The 8819-nt window shown below is 42.7% G+C and overlaps 1 long non-coding RNA gene across 1 annotated transcript; it reads left to right on the forward strand.

Annotated features, from left to right (window-relative positions):
- The first annotated feature begins 2226 nt into the window (after nt 1–2226).
- On the forward strand, nt 2227–7012 carry LOC124851555. The gene is made up of 3 exons (XR_007032581.1): nt 2227–2247; nt 5321–5490; nt 6957–7012. It is a non-coding gene; the product is annotated as an uncharacterized LOC124851555 (long non-coding RNA).
- Nucleotides 7013–8819: the final 1807 nt, after the last annotated feature.

The raw sequence follows: 8819 nt of genomic DNA on the forward strand, positions 1-8819 counted from the left end.
CAGAGGCTGAAGCAGCACCAGCTTGTGTGTAGAGCGGCTCTAACTGGGCCTTGTTGCTGGGAGGCAGAGAGGAGACGGAGCTCCAGAAGAATCAGAGGAGGTGCACGGCTCTGAGATCAGCTGTCACACAGTGTCCAGTCCACCATCCTCCCTGTGTGTTCCTGTGGATGTGACACAGCTTCATCAGTGATGAAGCTGTGAACCAATCCCAGCCAATCCCAGCTGACATTGGGTGAGAGGTGGGGGCCGTGCCTTGGACGGGTCACCAGTCCATCACAGGGCCGACAAACAACCATTCACACTCACATTAACACCAATGGTCAATTTACCCAACCCCTAATCTGCATGTGTTTGGACAGTGAGATACAGTGGCAGTTTGGAGTTGTTAAAGTCGGTGTCCATCTGATATTGGAAAATGAGCTAAACTGGAGTGTTTTTGGTTTATTTTAACATTGTGATCGCATGATTCAGATATTACTGCAGATGTCTAATGTTACTTACTATTAGCCTGCCAATTCAAAAATGCGAAATACAACGAAATACACACAACTGGACGTGTCCATCACTTTCAGTTGTCCCCTGGAAACACTTCCGTTGTTGTTTTCTGTAATTGCAGAGTGTTCTGTAATGTGTTGTGTTGTGCGTAATGTGTTGTGTTGTCAAATTGATGAAGATGTTTTCTTACTTTGCTTGTGTTTCGTCCACTTGCATGTGTTTTGTTAAGTTGCAGTGCGTTGAGCTCTCAGGGCCACCGTAGTGAGATGAATCCAGAGCACCTGGAGAAAACAAGGGAGAAAATGCAAACTCCCTCAGAAAGACCCCATCTGAATCGAGATTCAAACCAGGAACCCTCTGGCTGTGAGGCAACAGTGCCAACCACCACGCAGCCCCAAAGTCTTTCCTCTCGCTACCGATTGTGTTTATTCACATTAAGAATCAGTTTATTGAAACGACATAACACCAAGTAGAATATATAAACACTGTATAAACACTCACATATAGTCTTTTTAAGTTTGCTTTTATTATTCTCACCTTTCTCAGTATATCTCCATGTGTATAACCACATTCTGTGTATCTGATTGTTTATGAGCTTAAGGTTCCTGGATTCACGTCACAAATTGATTTAGTCCGACACAAAGTTAAACACATTTAAATCACTTTGAGTTTAAAATCTGAGTTTTGTCTTTGACACAAAAGATCAAAACTCTGGACTTAAAAATGGGACGTTTTCATTTCTGCATCAGGTGCAGTGCAGTGGTTGCTATTCTACTTTTTGACCTACAGGTGGTGCTGTAGTATAACAGCAGAACATCCCCGTCAAAGCCTTTATGTTCAGTCTATGAATCAAACACATGGATCATTTCCTCTGGGACAAACCAGATGTAACGAGAAGAAAAACATCTCAGAGAAAACAGTTCTGTTGTTTCTACTTGTCTCTGCTTTAATGCACAATAAACATCCTTCCACCGACTTCACTGGAATCATGACTCTTGTATTTTCACTTTTTAAGTCTCAGAGGAAACTGTTCAATAAATATTTTACGATATTTAATAGAAAACTGACCCAAGAACGTTTTATTCAAACGTAGATGAAGATTCTTCGTCTGTCCAACCACAAGGGGGAGACTCTAGCAGGCCTCTGGGAACCGCAGCATGCTGGGAAATAATTGATGATGGGAGGTTCACAGCAGAGAAATGTGACAGCAGTGAAGTGATTTCATAATTTTGCTGATGATGATGATAAAATACAAGATAATCTTTAAACTGAACGACCACTTTGCTGCAATGAGTTATTTATGTGAGTTTTTCACTCCTTCCCGTGTTGGCGACTGATTATTCTACTTTACTGAACCACTTTGTGTCAATCACATTCAACAAAAAAACTAAGTTTCCCCACAAAACACAACTGCTGAGGCTGAACACTGAATGAGCAGGAGATGAGGTGACGTGATGGCATCACAGTTTTTAAGTTGGTGACTGAGGAGAATCGGATCAAACTTTGTTCCTGTTAATAAAAACCTGTTAATTTGACTTGTGGAGGTGTGAACTGCTGCTCCTGAACTGAACCTGCAGTGACGACCTGTGTCCACATGGGGAACCTTGAACACTGCCCACAAAACGCTCACACGCTCGCACGCAAACATAGTCATGTGATTTCGATTGGAATGCAGAGAGAAAGGAATTGTATTTGTAGAAGTGGAAGTAAAATTGTCCAGAACAGATGGGACAGACGTGAAGTCAGAGGCTGGTGACTGTTTGAACAACATTCATATTATTTGACTGTGATTAGTTCAACACAGCTGTCTCAGGCAGGGCACAAAAGGGGCACATGGAAAAAGGCTCATATGCCGAAATAACTTAAAGCTACAATTTGCTGTTGAGGGGGACTTCCTCTCTTTTGATTTCATGTTTGCACTGCACAAGGAAATATGAGTACATATGATACACTGAAAACACACACACACCAGACACACACTCACACACACAGTGATATTGTGTTTATTGTGATTGTGCTGTTGTAAATATTACTGTTGCTGCTGTTAAAATAATATGTTGTCATATTACAAATCTAATATTGTTCTGAATTCATAATTTATTCTATTTTTGATGACAATTAAATGAATAAAAAAAAGTATTGATAAAAGGGAAGATGAGAAAGTCACAATTCAAATCCATTCACTATAAGACTTATAATTTCACACACACACACACGTCGTGGTCGAGGCTGCGGAAGAGGGCACGTCAGGATGAGCTCAGGTGAAACTCACCATTTACTGACGACAGCCAGGTCATTTTATTTATAGCTGAATTATTATTAATTGTTCAATGTTCTTCATGAAGGGCCATGGGCATGATTTCACAAAAAAATATATATAATAAATTTAAAAATGGAAAATATGCTTCAGACAAAAGGGCACATTTGGGCATCAAGGGCAAAGGGGCAGGTGCTCCAGCACATTCGCTTTGGAGTTTATGAGACACATGTTTAAACCTGCGACACAACACGAGACGTAACGTGACGCGCACGGTCAGGACGTCAGGGTTAAAGTGACCGGGAAGATCCAGAGTCACGATACGACATCATCGATTAATACCTGAATACATGTGATTGTGTCACCGATCACTCCACTGCTCCTCTGCTCTCTGTCACTCCCTCATCTCAACCTGGTGTTTTTATGTTTTTATTATTTAATCTTCTCAACAAATCCCATGAAAATTCCAAAGACTTCCAACTGAGTCTGACTTCCCACTGTCTGTGGCACTCGGCTCCAAGGTCACAGGTTCCCACTGAAGACACAAGTTTAGAAAAGCCTTGTGAATGTGTAGTGTAACTTTTATAAAGATTCAGGAACAGGAGGTTTTTAGTTGTTGTCTTTTCATGGGATTTGCTGATGATGATAAAATACAAGATAATCTTTAAACTGAACGACCACTTTGCTGCCATGAGTTATTAATGTGAGTTTTTCACTCCTTCCCGTGTTGGCGACTGATTATTCTACTTAACTGAACCACTTTGTTTTTTGTTTTATGTGATTGACACAAAGTTTCCCCCACAAACCACAACTGCTGAGGCTGAACACTGAATGAGCAGGAGATGAGGTGACATGATGACATCACAGTTTTTAAGTTGGTGACTGAGGAGAATCGGATCAAACTTTGTTCCTGTTAATAAAAACCTGTTAATTTGACTTGTGGAGGTGTTTACTGCTGCTCCTGAACTGAACCTGCAGTGACGACCTGTGTCCACATGGGGAACACGTAATCGTGTGAGAGGAGCCTGGAAACTGAAAGTAAACTTGTCAGCAACCGTGAAGTCAGAGGCTGGTGAGTATTTGAACACATTCGTATTATTTTACTGTGATCGGCTGTCAAAATCCCCCAACCAATAGAATGCTGCCTCGTTGCAAAGGCGTTCGCTTTAATTCAGAGCTTCCTGTGCGGGTGGTTACTCTTTTATCCACTCCCGCCCTCCATGGCTTTATTATATGAACTTCCCCTTTCTGTAAACGAGACGCACGTATAGCTGGCTTCATTGGGGGGAATTTACTCACATGTGCGCAGAAATGTTCTTACCCTCCGCAGAAAATAACTGCGTGCGCAAAATAGCAAAATCTAAATTGACAGGCGCATGTCCGCCCTCTGTTATTGGCATACTGCCACACGCCGCTCTTTCTCCATATCAGGACATCTGTTTGTCATGTAGAGAGCTGAACAGTTGAAGTGATGAGAGACGGAAACCAAACCGTAAAAAAACACAAGACTCTCAACAGCAGAAATTGAAGGCGTCGGAGGTGGAAGACACAAAATACACATTTTTCTGTAGCGTGTCCTCCGGAGTGACGATGTTTATTAAAAAATTAAACCTGGTCTGCAATAACTGAGGCGCTGAACGCTGTGGACATGTCTCTCAGATGCATCGCGACGTGGACGCGGACTCCGCTGAATAGAGTTCAGTAAAGTTGGAAAGATATTCACAGATTCGGACTTCCCGGATCAATAAGTCATAAGAGAAACGTTGTTAAAGCACAAACGCCGCATAATTCCCCCCGTAGTAAGGTGGACAACGGGCTACAGGCCAGTTATCATCTATATGAGTCGTCCTCCGTGATGGACACAGGACATTGGTGTCTATGTACAGCCTGCTGTGAGACGAGTGCGCAGGGACCGTCTACAAAGTGCAACACCGAAAAGAGATTAATATTCGCAAATATTCAATAACTTCACTGTAATACTGTATATTCTCACCAAAATCATGTCACAGGTACAGGGTATGCTGCTGGCTATGCTACAGTACTTAGTTTGGAAAAATGGGGATTAGTATAATTTTGGGAAATATGTATTATGGAAAATATTCAATAACTTCACTGTAATACTGTATATTCTCACCAAAATCACGTCACAGGCCCAGGGAGTCCTGCTGGCTATGCTACAGTACTTAGTTTGGAAAAATGGGGATTTGTATAATTTTTGGAAATATTTATTATGGAAAATATTCAATAACTTCACTGTAATACTGTACTATTTTGATTTAAATAAATGGAGTTTTAATATACTATGCATTTAGTCAAAGGGTATGTTAATATTTTCTAGGGCAGCCGGGCCTTCATCATCTGTGCGTACACATGGTCTGAGGAAGTTCTACATTTGTTCTCAGAGTACAAACAAATTTAGGTACGAACATATTGATGAATCCCAGATTCGTGCGTCACTGTTAGTAAATGAGGCCCTGTGTGTGTGTGTGTGTGTGTGTGTGTGTGTGTGTGTGTGTGTGTGTGTGTGTGTGTGTGTGTGTGTGTGTGTGTGTGTGTGTGTGTGTTCAGCTCACAGTCAGTGTCAGTGTTTTTCCTCTCAGACTGAAGATGAGTGGTTATGAGGAGGAAGAGGAGGACAGAGCAGAGTCTCCAGGGTTCAGCTGTGTGTCTCTGAAGAGTGACCGGTCCATGGGACCTCCTCCAAACTTCAGTACTGAACCTGGACCCTCACACACAGAGTAAGAGACTGTTTCTACTGTGAACTGATTGAACTTTGAAGTTGGTAACTGATCCCTCAGAATCACTCAAAGAGCTCAGACCTCCACTAAGAACCATCAGGCTCCTTATGAAACTGTTAAGCCCTGAAAAGGGAAGATATCAATAAAGACGCTCAGACACGATGCTTCTTCTTTCACTTTTCTTTCACAGGCAAGTAAACGAGGAAGTATATTATAATTTCTCACTCTTTCTTAAACATGTCAAATCAGATGTAACAGCTAAATATTTATGAAACTGGTCTATTAATCAATAAACATAACCTTAAATGATCAAACTTAAATGTACAGGAAATAAACAAAAACATTGTGTAAAACATTAGTAACCACTTGTCTCTTCTAATTGTTATATTCCTTGCTCCTTATCATAGACAGTTACTTTAGTAATGAAAACACAAATGTATTAGTAATTAGTACACACATAAACATAGTAAAACTTAACCATACACATTAGCAACCTCATTCTCTGTAAATGTGTCTTACTGAGCTAAACACGATCAAAATGCACACGATAGGTGTTGAGCCTATGATGGCCTCGTGCCGCTCCGTGCGAGCCACTGAGGGAACTGAGTTTAAGCTGCTTAACAGTATACCAATCATCAATCTAGAAATCATAACTTAGCTTCCAAAACACTGAACATTCAGTGAACATGTTTTAAAAAACACCAACAAAACGACTTAACAAACATATTCCAAAGTTTAAGAGCATAAATACTCACTTCGTACCTGAAAAGGGGAGATAGCAACAAAGACGCTCAGACGCGATGCTTTCTCTCAGGCAGCTTCATTGAGAAGAGCTCTGTGGCCGAGAGCTCCCCCTTCCGGACTCAGCAGGCATGACTAAACAATCACAAGCGTCATCTTTCAAAAAAGACTCAATCAGTAGAGTGTAGATTAACTTCTCTGTCGGGAGGGTATCCTTATACCTTTAAATAGTTTTTAACCTTGTTACCTCTTTTTTAAACATTTTAACCTTTTACACAGGAGTTCAACAGTTTAACCTCTTTCACAGGACTTTTTACAAGTTATTACCTTTTTCTTCTGTATGACCCTATGACTCTTTTTATTTGCTATTGAACTTATATCAATGATCAGCTTCCTTATTAAATCAATCTATCACAAAACCACTTTGAAATTCACTAGATACTCATTTTTTATTTGGTTCTGCACCAAATTTCAAACATTCATAAACATCAGTCCTCTGAACATGTCTGTGGAAGTAGAAAGAAAACCTCCCCTCTCCCTGATCTGGTTCACAGACCACATCCTTCCACCAAGTTTACTGGTTATCTGTAGTTTTTTATAATCCCACTAACGACCAAACGAACCAACCAACACACAAACATACAGGGTGAAAACAAAACCTCCTTGACAGAAGTAATGACAACCTGTGACTGTGACATGTGAGTTACCAGGAAATGTCTTCACAGAGAGAGGAAGAGGAGTCATGTTTCTGAGGAGGAGCAGTCGTCCTGCTGTGCTTCGTGTCAGGACGTCCTGAAGGATCCAGTCTCCACCAGCTGTGGACACTGGTTCTGCAGACAGTGCATCACCTCATACTGGGACCAGTCTGGTTCTTCAGGAGACTCCTCCTGTCCCCAATGTGGACAAAGATCCAGAACAGGAGCTGGAGCTCAGACAGCCGGTCAGAGCAGCACTGTACATGTGTCTGCTGATGTCTTCACTTCTGACATCAGCACATGTTGTTTTATTTTGTTCCTTCATACAGCATCAACATTTAACATCGTTATAAAACCACAGAGTTAAAAAGCTTTTATTTTCTGTAGTTTTTCTGTATCTGATGAAAACAATCAGCAGATTCTCAGATTCTCTGTCTCTGACATTGTTTTGTCTTTCAGCAGATCGTGGTCTGCTGGAGGTTTTAGATGAACATAAGCTCAGTCTGAGGAGGAGATGTGAACATGTGACTGAAGGAACTGATGAAACAGGAAGTAGAACCCTCCTCAACAGGATCTACACTGAGCTCTACATCACAGAGGGACAGAGTGAAGAGGTTAATACTCAACATGAGGTGAGGCAGCTTGAGAAGGCTTCCAAGAGGAAGAGCCTCCACGACACTCCCATCAAGTGCCACGACATCTTTAAAGCCTTAACTGACCAGCAGAGCAGCATCAGAGTCGCCCTGACCAACGGCGGCGCTGGCGTTGGAAAACCTTCTCGGTGCAGAAGTTCACTCTGGACTGGGCAGAGGGTTTAGAAAACCAAGATGTGGGTCTGCTGACTGTGCTTCGCTCAGGAGCTGAACCTGGTGAAAGACCAGCAGCACAGTCTTCTCACGCTGCTCCGTGTTTTCCATCCAACGTTACAGAAGCTCACGGCAGAGACGCTCGCTGTCTGTAAACCTTTGTTCATCTTGGACGGCCTGGATGAAAGCAGACTTTCTCTGGACTTCAACGACAAGAAGGTTGTGTCAGTCACACAGAGGTCATCATTCAACGTGCTGCTGACAAGCCTCATCCAGGGGAATCTGCTTCCCTCGGCTCTCGTCTGGATAACCTCCCGACCTGCGGCGGCCAATCAGATCCCTCCTACATGTGTTGACAGGGTCACAGAAGTACGAGGCTTCACTGACGCCCAGAAGGAGGAGTACTTCAGGAGGAGATTCAGTGATGAAGAGCTGTGCAGCAGAATCATCTCACACATCAAGACGTCCAGGAGCCTCCACATCATGTGTCAAATCCCAGTCTTCTGCTGGATCAGTGCTACAGTTCTGGAGCACATGTTGACCACAGACCAGAGAGGAGACCGCCCAAGACCCTGACTGACCTGTACTCACACTTCCTGCTGGTTCAGACAAAGAGGAAGAACAACAAGTACGGTGAGGGACATGAGACGACTCCACAACAGCTGACGGAGGCTGACAGGGATGTTCTCCTGAAGCTGGGGAGGCTGGCGTTTAAACATCTGGAGGAAGGAAACATCATGTTCTACCAAGAAGACCTGGAGCGGTGTGGTCTTAATGTCACAGAGGCCTCGGTGTACTCAGGAGTTTGTACTGAGATCTTCAGAAGAGAGTGTGTGATCTTCCAGAAATCAGTCTACTGCTTTGTTCATCTGAGCGTTCAGGAGTTTCTGGCTGCAGTCTACATGTTCCACTGTTACACCAAGAGGAACACAGAAGAACTCAACAACTTCTTGGGAACATATAGGAACACATGGAGTAAAGTCTCCCTTGATGACCTCCTGAAGAGAACCATGGAGAAATCCCTCACCAGTACAAATGGTCATCTGGACCTGTTTGTTCGCTTCCTTCACGGCCTCAGTCTGGAGCC

The sequence above is a fragment of the Hippoglossus stenolepis genome, chromosome 3 (assembly GCF_022539355.2).
Source record: "Hippoglossus stenolepis isolate QCI-W04-F060 chromosome 3, HSTE1.2, whole genome shotgun sequence".
Lineage (NCBI taxonomy): Eukaryota > Metazoa > Chordata > Actinopteri > Pleuronectiformes > Pleuronectidae > Hippoglossus > Hippoglossus stenolepis.